The sequence below is a fragment of the Bombus bifarius genome, unplaced genomic scaffold (genome assembly GCF_011952205.1).
Source record: "Bombus bifarius isolate JDL3187 unplaced genomic scaffold, Bbif_JDL3187 scf7180000008163, whole genome shotgun sequence".
In the NCBI taxonomy this organism is placed as follows: Eukaryota; Metazoa; Arthropoda; class Insecta; order Hymenoptera; family Apidae; genus Bombus; species Bombus bifarius.
Window position 1 is genome coordinate 1,532,074 of NW_022884485.1, and position 15,957 is coordinate 1,548,030.

The 15,957-nt window shown below is 42.2% G+C and overlaps 1 protein-coding gene across 7 annotated transcripts in view; it reads right to left on the reverse strand.

Moving 5' to 3' along the window:
• The window catches only part of LOC117208878 (CUGBP Elav-like family member 4), a 535,997-nt gene that overhangs the window by 212,865 nt on the left and 307,175 nt on the right, over positions 1-15,957 (reverse strand). The window contains exon 1 of one of the 7 annotated variants that reach the window (XM_033450367.1): positions 8,143-8,989. The exons of 4 other annotated variants lie outside the window; for them this stretch is intronic. The gene's annotated coding sequence lies outside the window, so the exon portion shown is untranslated. Of the gene's footprint in view, positions 1-7,763; positions 7,786-8,142; positions 8,990-15,957 lie in introns of those variants that run through there. 2 more of the 7 variants (XM_033450373.1, XM_033450375.1) reach the window with 2 other exon arrangements.

Sequence of the window (15,957 nt, forward strand, 5' to 3'; positions counted from 1 at the left end):
TATACCGATTCGATGTTTTCGAACGTTATAAAAGTATTTTGAAAGGACTTTGGGAAATATCGCACGATCAACTTGCCTAGAAGACATTGTCTACGCTTTTCCAAAGCATTTCACCTGATCGTCGAGATCCAAGAGCTCAACCTCGCAACAACTTCGATCCGATGTAAGTTTCTAGTAGAGACGGACCAATTTCAAGAACTTCTGAGAAACGGCGCAGGATAAATAAAGAGAAGAATACGACTGGTTGTCAAAAGGAAGAGACAGTTCAAGAATATAAAAATGGAATATCTAGCCATTTGCCCGCCGACTTATTTCGATATTCGACGACAAGTGGTAGCCGAAAGAGTCTGGAGGCGTTCGAAGAAGGAAGAAACTCGCATCGTTGGGCGCTTCTCAATGACTAACCATATCGTTAATGAAAGTTATTCGAGTTGGTCGGCTGAATAGAAACTGAATAGAATAAAAACTATTACTACTCTGTACTATTTAAAGGAACGAATTGTAAATCTCCACGTCGCCGTATCGTGTGAATAACGTGACTCTAACGCGTTATCTGGATTACAAATTGATACCAGGGAAGTGAATTAATTTCTGGATAAAATAAAAACAGAAGAAAGGCAAGAAGAGACGGAAAGAGTACTGAAAACTTTACTATTAATCATATACTAATTATACGGTATCCGCGAACGAGATCTGATGAGATCACGATGTTCTTATCGTAGGTATAATTGTAGCCCAGTGCTATTTTCTTTGAGGCGGCATTTAAAAACTGTACGAGCAATTAGATAGAGAAACTATACACGCACCTTCGATATAAAATTGTTGAGAACGAACAGTCGAGTGGTATTAATGTCTGACAGCAGCTGTCGAACGGTAAAATCGAAACTCTGATTACGGACCGTAGTAACGTGAATTTCTGTCCGTTTATCGAACCATGTATAACTGTGCCGCCGCGATATCGTTTCGAAATCGGTGAAAAATGTCACGAATTTTTTGAAACGATTGCATCGTAAAAATTTACGTGGCGCTATAAGCATCTTACAAAAAAGGAAATACACGATACGTCTTTCGTTACATTTCAATTTTTGTAAGCAATAGGTATAGACATGCAACAAAGTATCCCATTTATTTGTAAATTTAACATGGGATGTCGTTTGTACTTATACGTTGAAGAAATTACGAACGATTACTCTGTCGAGACCGAGAACATCTTCGTCAAATTCTTTCTCTGCTATAGTTTCCGAAAACTAACATTTTTATTGTAAAAACGACTAGTTTAAAGACAACCGCGGGTACACACGAACTCAGGATAGAAGGTCGGTTTAGGAACGATAATTGGCACGAAGGCGAACGTTCCGTCCCTTTTCGTCGCGCCTCCGACAGAATTTCGTAGACCAGGGACGAAATTTGATTTGCAAATTCAGTTAAATCCCCTTCGCCTCCTCGATTCCTAGTCATCCCTTCTTTCCCGGCGGCAACCGCACAGGATATACGCACGCTCCGTGATGCTGTCCTGCAGGACGCCCTCCGGGCCCCGTGGGAGAGAAGGCCGAGAAAAGACGCGTCGCATGAATTTTAATTTCACTTCGCCTCGTCGCCGAGCGCGATGCACTTGGGACAACGTAACGAGCAGCTAAAGTTTTTTGAGGAAAAATTAAAAGTTTCGCCCACGTTCATCGCCCCTCACACCCTTCCGTCCTACGTTTCTTTACCCGCCATTCCCTTCGGCTGACGAGCTACACTCATAGGCCAGAAACGTACTTCGTCGACCAACACCGCACCGTAATGTCTCGTAAAGTAATTAAGTTGGTAAGTTAACGGGACCAACCAACTTCTTTAAGAATCTTGATTTGTTTTTCATGGATTCGAGTATTCCTTTTTCGAGCATTCGAACATCTTTGATAGGTCACCGCTAACACCACGGAACATAGATTGAATTATCGCTATATAACTTTAATGTTGTCGTAAACTTTCAATAATTTTAATAGGTTAGTAGAATAACACAAACTGGATTTTTTCTGGTACCGTGTACCATTTTAGGAAGATGAGTAAGAATGAGCCTCTTTATAAATACATAAATAAATGGATATGAAGATGGTTCGGCAAATGAACAAATAAAAAAAAACAATAAGAAAACAGGGAAGAAGATATATGAGACGAGGAATAAAAAAGAGAAGAGAACACACGATGTAAAAGAGTTTTGATGTCGAGCCGGCGCAATCTGCTGGTATCTAACAGGGGCGGAAGTATGGACGTGCGCGCGCAAGAAAGGAGACGAACAGATTTGCAAGCCAGATTGAAATTTTGAAATTTAAATCTTGCCGAGACTTAAGTTTAAAAAGTTCACTGCTTCGCGAAGGGACAAATGCATGTATTCCAATACGAACAAGGTCTTGCTAATTGTCGAACAATTTTATCGGCAACAGAGAAATTCCACGATCAAACGATCTTTTGTATTCTCTAGAATATTGTTTAATGGCTATCGTTACGATATTAACTTTCCCATAGCACGCTGGCAACCCGTACTATACTACACGATCGTATTCATAAAGAAATTATAGAGCGTGCAGCGTGCAACTGGTACTACCACTCCGATAACACCGTAAATAAGAATGTTGACGAAAATTAGTTCAGATAAATGTTATATGGTTTGAAATAGAGGAAAGGATAATGCAATCCCTTTCGAATCGCGTAACATTTGCTTGCAACAATTTAGCTAACATCGTTCGCGAAATTATCAAAATGGTTTCATTCTACATATTATCAAAACAAATCTGCGAAAATATATACGTATACTCTGATTCATTCTTCGAATGCCCTTGGTCAAAATTAAACGCACAATGTTTTAGATTAGAAATGGATTAACGTTCGATGGAAACAAAAGATTAAACTAACGGAGAATAACAATTTCGTGACAATTATGTAAAAAACCGATCCCGTCGTTCTATCAGTTCGCAAATGTCATATTTATTCGCGATAAATGAGACCACTTTTGCCGACGATCTTCCGTCAACCTCGTTCTCAATATTAACAAACCGTACCGTTTTCTCTTTATTCGCCCTTCTCGAACTCTTACGTCTTTCACAGTGTATTCGTTTGCCGGCGAAGTAACTCGTTACTTCACTTTGTTCTTTGAATTGGATAGTTTTCCATTAGCAATCATAACAACGTCCTTTGGCCCATGCCTCGAAACTGATGGAGACGACGAAGAGGGTGCCAACCAAGCAGTTAGGGTGAGTTTGTTTATTCAAGCTTCCGCGTTACCCTCTTCACGCTACTGACGGAGGTTAGCCTTGTTTTCCACCCACGTAGTTCGTGTTAATTTCCATTTTTATTACAAAGTGAATTGCACCCCCTCTCTCTAGTTCTGCACTCGACCCTCTTGTCTCTACGTTCGCTATGACCTCTCATTACCGATGCAATCATAATAACTAATATGTATTTCGTATCACGTAACTTACGTACATCAATCGTGACTGGTTCCAAAATAGTTAACTTACCTGAAACAGAAAAGAATACGACATCATTAGCTCGCTGTGGAAAAGAATGTGACAGTCGTACTAGGAATCGAGAGTACAGATCATAACATCGCATCATCATTAACACCGCAAGAAGTAAAACTGTACTCCAAACTATTTTACGCGTTAACTCTCATTACATAACACTAATGTTCAGTTGGAAGAGCTAACAATAGAATGATACGTATTTTAGAACACCGAGATACACTCTACTAACCACAAGAATGGAAATATTTAAATAAAAGGAATTATTATCTAATTTATAAGGTCACGGTGAAGCATCGAATGTCTTTCTCGCGATTATCTTTAGCAAAATTTTAAAGCTGTATGGAAAGTTTTTACATTAAAAGACGAGTTTACTTCGAGTTAATGACATTAAAATTTAAATCTCGAAATTTTAATAACCAGTGTTCTGATCAAACGAAAACCGTGACATAGCACTCGAGAATTTGAGACAAGCGATAATTGTTTGTTACACATTTCTTTCCCTACCGCTTGTACGAGCAAGCAGGTGTGGAGAAGATATGCCACGAACGTATCCCGATCGTTGAAACACTTATACGACTTGACGACCAATAAAATTTTCAAGATTTCCATCCCCTTCGGTCGACGAATGGAAGAAGGCAGGTCGTATAAAAAGGAACTAAGAAATATCAATAGGCACTATCGAGCTTCATACTACTCAGGAACTGCTGTGGCCATTCGGGACAATCGAGCATGAGGAACGATATTAGCAATAAAGGCGTAAATAAGTTCCAAGTACCTTCCCTTGTGACGTTTATGTTGGCTAGGGTATTGATTTAAATTCGCCTATAAAAAATAATAATTCAGAAAGCTCTTTAATAATGAACATTGAATTTAAAGGTGGCAATAAATAATAAAATTCTAGACTGAAAGTGCAAGTTATCGACATCAAACTTTATACACGCGGAAGGAGAATGTTAGCATATAGAATATACCTTATTTTATTTATTATAACTTATCTAATAAATTTTAATCTGTGAAAACTTCGTATGTATAAATCTAGTGAATGTTACTTTCAACGTATATTCAAACATTTTCTAAATAATATCAGTGTATAGAAGATAGAAAAGATTATGTGGGAATCATTAAAAATTGAGATGAAGCTCGCTTGATTTAGTTAGACGTACAAATGCGGTATTCGTATTGGACATATTGAGTAGCAACCAGTTTGAGTATCGAGACTTCCCTAGTACTCAACGGTTATAGAGGGAGAACCATAACGGAGTATAATTCAGTACGGTTCTGGTATGTATAGTGTCTACTCCATTCTCCGACAATGCAACGTACAAGCCCCCTGTATCCTACTGCAACGCCCTGCCGTAATGCATTATACCTGAGTAGGACAGCATTTATATACCCTACTATATGCGCGAAGGTACATAACGTACCTGACCTCGGTCTGTTCGTGTAGCTAAGTTGTATGCGCGACAGGATCTCGAATCGTATTAAGGGACGCCATCACCGATGCTACATACTTTAAAGAAAAAACAATTGCACGAATTTCAATCAATTTACGGGACGCAAGAAGTATATTAGTACGCTTATATATGCACAGTCGACTATATAACAGACAGACTTCGAAGTATCTTAAATCATGGTAAAAGATTTGGAAGTTCTATTCTACGATGGAACAAAAGTAATTTAGCTATACGAACAAGTCGATTTGATCCTAAACGAAATACAGTTTGCGTGCCGCGCTATGATTTACAAGCGATTAACTAGCAAACAAAGTGTCACTATTCTGGATGTTCCTGGTGTAATTTGTGCAACGACATTGTCTGCCTAGATGATATCTCAGATTACGTCCAAGAGAAGGGAATAGGGATGGTGGGAGTTTCTGGTGGCAACCGCTCCTGCACGTTCCCGTATTCTACGTTCCGTTCTTCCGCCCCTAGGAAATAGGGGAGTGAGATTCATTTATCTTGCTAGGGATCGCGTTGCACCGCGACAAATGCAACATCACCGAGAGAACGCACCGCTGAATAAACTTTCGAAGGAATGCTGGTCTGCCAAATAAACGCCCGCGGCTTGTTCCGGTAAAAACATTTTTCTGCTATCGATGAAAACCCGTCGACGACAGTAAACCACAAAAATGAGAAAATCGGAAATGTCACGAGAGGGAAAAATGTAGAAACGTCAGTCACCGTATTTCAAAGAATAAATATAAATTGCGTTATTAACAAAACGAAAGGAACGAAAAGGGAGGACGAAAAGTCAAAAGTCCTTCTTACGTCGCCATTCCGAAATGACAGGCACCACGAAACAGAAGCTGTATCCGTGTATGCGCAAGGTTTTGCGAGAATTCTAAAGCAGCTTCGTACTGCGTGAAAGCTAACGAAAACCTTTCTGAACATGCTTACGATGCACCCCTACATACATAAATACATATTCATCGCGCTATTCTGTCCTTTTCGACGTAAATCTTTGCTTTCATCCGCGTCAATCGGGGCTACGAGATGGAAATTGCGAAACGCCGGTGCACGCGGTGTGCCAGTCGATAGGTATTTCCACATCGAGGAAAAATACGTTACAAATCCAACTTTAACCTCTTTGAGATTCCGGTCACGTAGCCTCGTCCAAAGATATATATCGTATATCGCCTGCCGCGTCGGTCCTTCTTCACATACCCCACTTTCGAACCTCATTCCAGCCACTTCAGCCCACCTTTCCAGCTAATGTCACACGCGTACTGAAAAGTTATACCCACGGCACAAGCACAGCCCGAATAGCTTTCGCAAATTCGTCGAGTTCGATATCATTCTAATGCATACACGTTTAAACGTGGTTCGACAAACAGTAGAGGTATTTCAATATTTATCGAATGAAGAATTAGATGAAATTGACAGTTCTTGCGCTTTATAGTGCAGTGCATGTCTAGCCAGTGACGATCTATTCTACTTATCGTTGAAAGTAACATCCAAAGCAGAACGAATCAAATTTCGATTTACGAATTACTCCACGGTGATTATAAAGTAAATATGTATAACCATTTTTGTAATTCAATTTTCGTACAAATGATTTTAGTAAAATTGCCCATTGAATCCTTAGTGAATTACGAATACGAGTTGAATTTAATCGTTCTCTTGACAAAATTTACCAGTATTATATAACATTCCTCATATATTATACGTGGTAAAATGAATAATAATATTTACGTGAAAGAAGAAGATGGTGAACGCATTTGAAAATGGAACAGGTGTGCACCGTTGTTTGAGAATAGTCCGGTCTCAAGGAGCAACAAATATCCTATGCACATATTTAGCGACTGTATATTATTTCAAAACAACGAGCTCTTGGATCGTACAGCGGATTGTTGTTTCACTCGTACTTACAAATACCGCATCTACTAAATTCTGTTTTCACTGTATCAATTTTTAGCGCTTCGTGTACGTACGATGAAATTTTTCCTCGCGAAATTATCATATTTTGATGTTATGAATGCGCATAATCAGATTTAATTTAATCAGTTAGATAATCGATTAAAAAAAGTTGCTTTAATTTGCATCGAACCTTCTGTTTCCTTTTACGAGAATATGGAAATCTTGACGAATGCTGTACTGTAGTTATATCTCTATTTTATAATGGTTTAACACTTTCTGTTATTACCGAACTTCACTATATGCTATATGCGTAGTTACATTTACTCGTTATTATATATTCTTTTCAATGATCACTTCCCACTGACTTATCACTTCACTTTTGTATCGTAAAAAAAGGATAATTATGTAGATAAAAATTATTGCTAATTATAGCCGTATAGGCACGATTCCCAATGTTACATAAATTGAAACGTGTTTTACAATAAAATTAAACTACAGAATTAAGTTAGAAAAAATGCTTAGTATTTTAGCAGATTGCGTAATGAAACAGAGACTAGCCGCGTTACCAGAAGCGAGCGATTCAAATTGACGACAATGGGATACAGAAACGAAAAATGCCACATATAGTTTTTTCTTAATTAATTTTTAAATGCTCGACTCGATCCATCATTCGTATTACACGAGAAGGGCATTTAGATACTTGAAAGGAGCAACAGACGAATATCTCATAAAACCAATAGCCGTTCGAAGAAGCATAGCACTCTGAAATATTGGTCGTTCTAAGTAAATTCATAAAAACTCCGGCATGATAATTGGTTACATCCGAAACCCATTCCACACAATTGCACACCACATAGACAATTTCGCAGGAATATCAGAGTATCCTTAAGCTCCCGATTACCGGCTTTGGAGTTTTGTTCTCAGAGGAGGCAACAGGTTACCAGCACGCGCCGCTCGCCGACGACTCGTCGAGTCGACCACGGGGACGATCGCGTGTGCGTGTCTGCGCTCTCGTTTCTCTCGCGTGTTCCTCTCTCACTCATTCTCTCTCTCTCTCTTTCTCTCTCTCCACTCTCTCTCCCTTTTCCTCTCCCTCTTTCTCCTATTTTCGCTGCATTTCTCTCCCTCTCTTTCTCGCTTTCTCTCGTTCACCTATTCGCCTCGCTTTCCTTATTCGGCCCGCGAGTCTCTTTCCACCTTTCCTATTCTCCTAAATATATTCACGATCCAACGAAAGTATATACGTGGGTATTAATGATAGATGTGTGTACAAATCTAACCTATGATCCATATGCGTGGCTGACCAACGAATGTCCTACGTCGCTGCACGGCACATGTGCCACAAGGACGTCGCAAGCAACCACGAGGACGATCACCGCACAAGTCTGACAACCTGCGTCCTCGCTCTCTCAATCTCTCTCTGCTGCGCGTCACTGGTGTGTGTGTCTGTGTGCCTGTGTCAAATGCGGTGCGTACACGCACGTGTCACCCTCTCTCCACGATCTTTCTGCTTCTACTTTCTTCTCCTCTTGAACAACATACGATTGAACATAGGTGACTCTTTTCTCACCCTCAATATTACTTTATTTCGTTCTGTTTCGTTTATGTTTCCGTTTCCTTCTTTTTTTTTTTTTTTTTGGTATCTACGTTTTCGCTCTTCGGGTCGTTTAATTAGTTTATTTTCACTCTCGTACGAGAGACACGGTCACAAGAAACAACAAGCGGAAACTCGTCGAATGCAAAAACCGTGCACGGAAACACGACAGATACGTACGAGAGATTCTGACTGTGAATGCGCAACACGGATAGGGGACGGCAGAGGGGCTCTATTTCACAGGCTTTTTAACACGATTTCGAAAAGACACGCAGCGCGCGGCGTGGCGTGGCGTAGCGACGAGTCGGATGGCTGACTGGCGGAGAGCCGACGACTCTCGTTCGGTCTCGGTTCTCGGTCGTGGCCGTGGGGATCGCTGCTGGCTGGTAACACGCGCGGGAGGGTGCCCGCCGGAAGGCTAAAGGGGGCAAGGAGGTGGAAGCCGAGGGAGTTGGTCGTTCGAAATCGGTGGTAGGGTAGCGGCAACGGTGGTGGCGAACGTCGGTTCTGCACGACCATCGGAGGGAGAATGGTGAGAGCCAAAAGACCGAGCGAGAGGGAGGCTAAGAAAGAGACGACGACATTTCTGGAGGGAGAAGAAGACAGGCCGGTAAAAGTAGAAAGTTGAACCGAGACGCGTGGAACGAGAGGGAACAGGAAAGGGCAGGAAAGAAGAGGTGAGCAACGAGACCACGAAGAAAAGAGATGGGCGATCGTTGCGCGTGGTCGTAACAGAGGGCGCTCTCTTTCTGTTTTAACGCTCGTTGTTGGAAGCAAGGCGCACGAGAAGAGAGCGAGCGAGAAAGAGAGTGGGCGAGCGAGGGTGGAAGGGCGGGAGGGAGAGCGAAAGAGAACGAGAAGGAGTTAAAACGATCGAGAGAAAGTGAGAAGGAGAGAAGTAACGGGGAATGAAAGAGGGGGAAGGCACACGGGGTTGCCTACCCTCCGTGTAGCGAAGTAGCAACAGGCGGCCGCGATTCTCTCTCTTCTAACGTAGGACCGATGAGCGTCGCGCGCCACGTTTCTCGTCGGTAGCAGCCGCCGTTGCCGTCGACGCTATGACGTCACGGCATCGTGACGTAGGCGTGGTCACGGATGCGCACTAACACCTCGCCTGTCACCGTTGTCATAGTGACTGCTTCGCCGATGCCCGCGTTTCGCCGCTGCTGCCGGTACCGTCCCCGGCACACCATCCCTCGCGACCTGCTGCGTCGCTGCGCACTCCTCTCTCAGACCATCCAGTAACCCCCTACACCGGTTCAACCCTCTCTACTAACACTCTCCTCTCCTCTCCTCGCCTCTCCCTCCTCAGACTCTCTCTCTCTCTCTCTCTCTCTCTCTTTCTCTCTCCCTTTCTCTCTCGTGCTCACCTCGATTCGTCCTGCTTTGCCACACACACTTTCTCTCTTTGTCTTCGTTGCTCGTCGAGCGGAATACGCCGCTACCTTTCGATGAACGTCGACGGTGCGACGCGCACAGCTTGAAATCCATGGTGGAAAGAAGAGAAAAAGCGTGGCCGGTGTAAGCGAAACGGAGAGGATCCGTTGTCTACAGGGAGAGAAGAACGCGCGCGTATACGTAGGTACATACGTGTATGTACTGGCATACGCGCGTTGTCACGGTAACCGTAGCTCAAAACAAGCCTGCGCATTTTTCAATTCGAATGCACTCGCTGGGAAGCAATGAGGTTATAATGAAGTCCCTGCATACCCGTCCGCTGCTATACCTCACGCGCGCATTGCCTTCGTGTTTCGTAACGCTGCCGCGCGTTGTCTATCAGTCCTATATCTACGAGTATGCCAATGTACGGGGAGGGATAGTATGCCGTACGAGGAAGCCACGCTTTTCCTTTGTCGATACTTTTCGGTCGACGTACAGAATTTCTATAAGTCGTCCAAGAATGCAACAAACGCGCGCCTCCTGCCTCGTATTAAATCGAGCGCATGCGGTCCCCTTTCGGCGATACGAAAGACTTCCGAGTCACGGAATTTCTGTTAATTTTCATCGCGTTTCTTCGTATTGTTCTAGATTATTAGTTGCAATCGTTAAAATATGTCGACAGAGTTCATACGGCGTACTATATTTCAATCTTTGAAAGTGATTAATAGATTAAATATAACGTTGTTGCAAAAGTGTAATCTACATGCGTAGATTAAACATAATTATATGATTTTTTTGTCGAGATCTTGCGATGGATAAATTTTGTTTAAATTAATACGTCGTACATTTTTAGTTGGCTAGGCGTATAGCTGTGTTTTCGTTGCGAGAAGAATTCGTTAAAATACGAAAACGAGAAAGTTAATTGTAGTAGAAATAACCAGTCCCCGAAAGGTTTATACCTCGCGATTCCGAGTTCCATGGCAATACAACTAGTATTGCTGGCGATTATTATGCATTAGAAACGTACGTCATGGCTCACGCACCGTGAGCATCGACACGATCAAGTTCCGCCTAAAGCGTCTGTCCTGTGGCTCGATTCAAACTCAACCATTAGTCGCGAGGTAGCTGTTATATGTATCTGGGCCTAATGAGATTTCCATGTAGTGTGAATGAATTGCTCCGGATGCGTTCCTGCACAGATATCCCTATACATAAAGAGACACGTATACGTATATACGGCATGATCGTTTCTGCATGCTTACCGCGATGCCTTTGTGCTTCATTAGCGTGATTACTTTTAAATTACCTACGAAGAGTTAATAACAGTACGGCTACTTGGGAAGTTACAGCAGGTACTTTAAAATTACAACCATGTCAGTTTACGAAGTTGATAAACTCGGAAGATGACAAGTTTTCGAAGCGACTAAAGGTTACGATTTTTAGTTGGATCATCGACGTTAAGGATTGGCAACATCGGGCAAAGTTAAACGTTACGTCGCGATGAAGTTTGCATTGTAACGAAAAAAATTAATTTTGTCAACGGCAAAATACGTCGTTAGAAGCGTCAACGTTGTGTATAACTTTATGACAAGCTTTTACTGCGAAAATTACGTCTAGAAAAGAAAAGGGAAAATATAAAAAGAAAAAATCTTGAAACAGAATTTCCGGAAGCGTTTATAGTTTTTAGTTTAAAACGATTCTCGCGATTTATTAAATGGAAGAGATCGAGGAAGGTTCGATTTGTAGTAGAAAGTAATTGTTGCAAGTTGGGTTTCTTCGCGAATTCGCTTGGTCGGAGTTTCCATTCGCTCGGATACAAATGGATTCTTAATTATCCTTAATTCGCACCAAATCGAGCCTGCAAGCGTGACGAGCAGCGCGACGCGGCCTGGTGTCATTAACGAAATAATGGGAATTAATTTTGATTAGTGCTTCGTTTCGGCAAATCAATCGCGCTCTCGGGAAAGCGATTCAATTCCGCTATTATGGATTTCGATGAACAGACTACGCGCATCCAATTATTTGATTCTGAAGTGTGACCTTTCTGACAATATTTGCACACGCGTATAAAATCATCGTTTCCATATACAAACCGACATTTGCGAAGATTTTTTACAACTTTGATTTCCTTCAAACGCGTTAAAAATCTATTCCACAGCTTCCAATAGTTTTTTAAACGATTTCTCAAATTTATGTATTTTCTGTTTCACATTTCTTTCCCTTTCTGTCCAGATTTCTTTCCTTCTCTAGTCTTTGATACATGCTCGAGTTTATGGACTAATTATAATAATACAAGGTAGTAAATCACATTCTCGTACCCTGGCAAATGAAATTACAAGAGGCCAATAATCTGTTACATGATAATAGGATTAGCAAAACAGAACAAAGAAATTCATCGAAATAAAAGTTTAACAATGGCAAGGCTCCCAAGGAATCGTTCCCTCAGAGGCTACCTAATTAAATTTCGATTGTAAACCTTGTTAGAGCCGATTTACGAGCGTAGTTCCATGCAAGGACAAATAAAAGCGAGCAAGATCAAGAAAACGAGATGTTTGATCAATTTATATAAGGAAGAAAGCAAGAGGTACGTAACTCGAAGACGGATGTGAATTTGAAAACGTGCTTAAACGAAACGTTAAGTCGTTGTTTTTTCAACGTGCACTCCTCGGACGCTTCGGATGAGGTAATTATACAATAACGACGGTCGACGCAGTCGGTTCGTATATCCGTAATATAAGAGAGAAATAGGTTCGCCGTGTACGAGGGGGTTCGTGCTTCGCAAAGCGATTCTATAAAGCAGAAAAAGCGGGAAAATACACGATTCTACGTACATGAAATTGAGTTTAAAAATGTTTGATGTTGATTGTAGGTAATTCAATCAGAGCGTAGCGAGTAATGAGACGGAAGCGGGGCTAAAACCCAGCTCGCTCGGGCAAATGCTCGTCGACCACCCACCGTTACCCCTCGTCCCGACCTACCGTCGTTTCTTTCTCTCTCCTTCTGCCGCTCTGCCGATTCCCTCCGCTCGTTGCGTGTCTTCATCCCCCTCGATTCCCGACTTTCTGCTAGCAAATTCGCTCGTACCGTGAATATGAATTAAGTTGATACGATTTGGACAATCTAGTAGACGGGTGCAGGAGAAGGTAACCAAGAGCCATTATATCGAAGCAAATCGTCCGGTGGTGATTTTCCCTAAAGTGGATCAGTGTGCATCGCGTCGGAAAGAAACGGGTATACCGTGTATTCCGTTTGCCAGTGTACCTCGCGCGGTGATTTTAATAATGGTCGGAAAGCATGTTACCGAAATCATTTTTCCACTAAATAAATCCAGCCAGTCGCTCAAGGGTAGAACCTCGTAATTAAAATAAACGACGTGAAAGACTGCTAGGCGGAGTTTTACTGTCTCCTAATGAAAAGCCTCGTCAAGCATCCAATGTAGTTTTGCTACAAGTACGGAATAATTTTCAACCGTTTCCGTGGAATGGACGCGGGCCGGAAAAAATGTACCATGGAACGCTATTCACAGATTTCATCGCGCGACTAGCCATTGTTTTCTGCGGTCGAAACTCCAAAGCGCCGCGTCGGTAACGTTAGACCAACGGAATCGCAATCTCGACCACTATGCGCGATGGAGACAGAGGAAGAAGCTGGAAACACAGACGGAGACGGTATAGCTGAAACGCGTAGCCTGGTCGCTGGTCGCGTAACATTGTTTCGTATGAACATATTGTTTACGAGTTCATACATGCAAAACAATAAAGGGATTCCGATATGCTGGTACGTTCTCCTCTCTCGTTCGAAACGAACCTATTCACTGGAACTTCGCTGCTACACCGACCGTAAGTTTCTAAAGTTTGCGCGATGTAAACCGTCGGAATCGGATACGCTCGTCGAAAGGTGACCGGTAACTCGCGAAGATCGATTCGATATTCGTCACTTTGATTGCCATCCGTTGAATTTTACAGGCTCCAAGCCATCGCATTACGAGTATTTTACGCAGCCATGTATTTTTATCAAGCGTAGTTTTCACGAAGAAATTCATGTACTTGAGAATAAGATACAACGGCGGTTGAAGCAAAGATTTATGCACAATCTCGAATTTCGTGCCGCGTTACAAACTTCGGATCGTACGATTACAAATTTGAGCAACTTGGAATAATAAATATCATCTTGAGAGTAATATCGCGTATACGGCATAACGGAAGTAGCGCGTTCAACACTGGCAGAGATACAGGGCCATCATCGAAAGTTAATGAACCTTTCGGTCCTGGAAGGACGTCGAATGGACGTTCCGAAAAATGGCGCGTTCCATCCTTGGTGACTGACAGCCCTCCAATCACGGGGATGATAGTCGACTCACAGGACTCGTTTACTCGCTCCAATGGATATTCTCGCATTTTTACTTTCCAGGAATTTCAATTTTTCCCAATCGTATATATACGAGGCATTTTCTGAAATCGAATGGACGTCGAGTCTCATCCAGCTCGCGGCTCGACGAATACCGATATCGCCGAGATTTTTATCCTTCTATCTATAGCGATCTACGACATCGCTCTTTCACCAGCGTTTACGATCGGTTCAACCTGCTTTACGAGCGTTCGACTTCTTACCTCTTTCAGTCTCCTTAACGACTGTCCGTTCCATGTCGACCTATCTCTATTCCCCTCTTTGTCCTGTTTCAATTCTTCGCTCCTCCTACCTTCGTTTCGTTTTATTCCTTACTGAAAAAGACAACGCGATGAAGAGACGTATCGCTTTCTTTTATTGGTAATACGATTGACTCGAATTTCAATTCTTAAGTGAATACTACCGCAGTTAAATTTCGGACGAAGAGTCACATAAACTGACATAATTATTTTATTCTGTATATCTATTTCTATCTCGCTTTACGTCCACGCGAATCCGTACCTTTTTAGTATTATCGGGTATGATTCTACTTTTATATTTCATATATTTTATTCTCTATAATATCAATCATTAAAATCGATCATGTCGACCGTTCATTTTTATATCACGAGTAACATGGCTATCTATAATATTTGTTGGCGAACGTTCTGTTCCGATGCCCGAAGATCTTCACGCAGATGCAAAGGTTGTAAAATATTATGGTTCGCCCATGGTCATAAATGTAATCGATCGTAGCCGGTCGTACAACCGCTATCGGATCGCAAATCAAAGAATTTCCATGAGCCTACAATCATAGCTGGTGCGAAAATATAACCTTTGCTTTCGTTGTAGCTACATATACCACTGTCTTATGATCGTTTTCTTTTTACGGCTGACCATATAATTACCATTTAGTGTCTACAAGAACAATATCGGCAACGATACGATGCAATTCTTGGGTTTTATCGTCGGTTGACGCGCGATTTAAAAAGTCACGTAGTCTGTGCAACGTTTGACCTAACTCGCAAAACCTGATTTCTTCGCAGCCCTTAGGGCCGCTCACGAGGACCGTTTCTTGGTAATCTTATACACTACTTTTGGTAATAGATAGCAAAAGAAATAACGTCGGATCAAGGAAGACAAAAGTTTTTCTTTAGGCAATTACAGTTGCTCCGAATCATACTTCTCGTAAAATCCAAAGGACTCGAAACGAAAAGATACAAGGGGAAGAAAAAAAGCGGCTCGGTTGTTATTCCCGTACAACTGAACTTAATTCCGTAACTCGATCGGCCGCACCGGATAAAACGTATCCACTATTCTATCCGGTAAACCGCATTACCTTCGTGAACGACTGCGGTTCCTCGTCAAGGCTGAATTACTAGAGAGACGTAAGAGAAAGTGGTGGGTTGAGAGTGAAAGAAAAGATGGTGAAGGTAAAATAGGCGGAAGGACGAGAAAAGGCGAAAACGGGACAAAAGTCGAATGGAACGAAGACTAAATAGAACGAGCCGAGAAGGTACGGACATGGAAGAAATGCGAATACCATACGGAACGAAACGAAACGGGGAGAAAGAGGTTACCTTGAGACAGAGCTGGCGGGCAAAGAATGGTGGGCAGTACGGAAAATGAAATCCTTTTAAGCCAACCGGCAGCCCCTTTCCAACGTAAAGGAAGGTTCGTCTCATCTACGGTAGGTACGACATCGGCATCGGATTAGCGTAAAATCGAAGGGCGC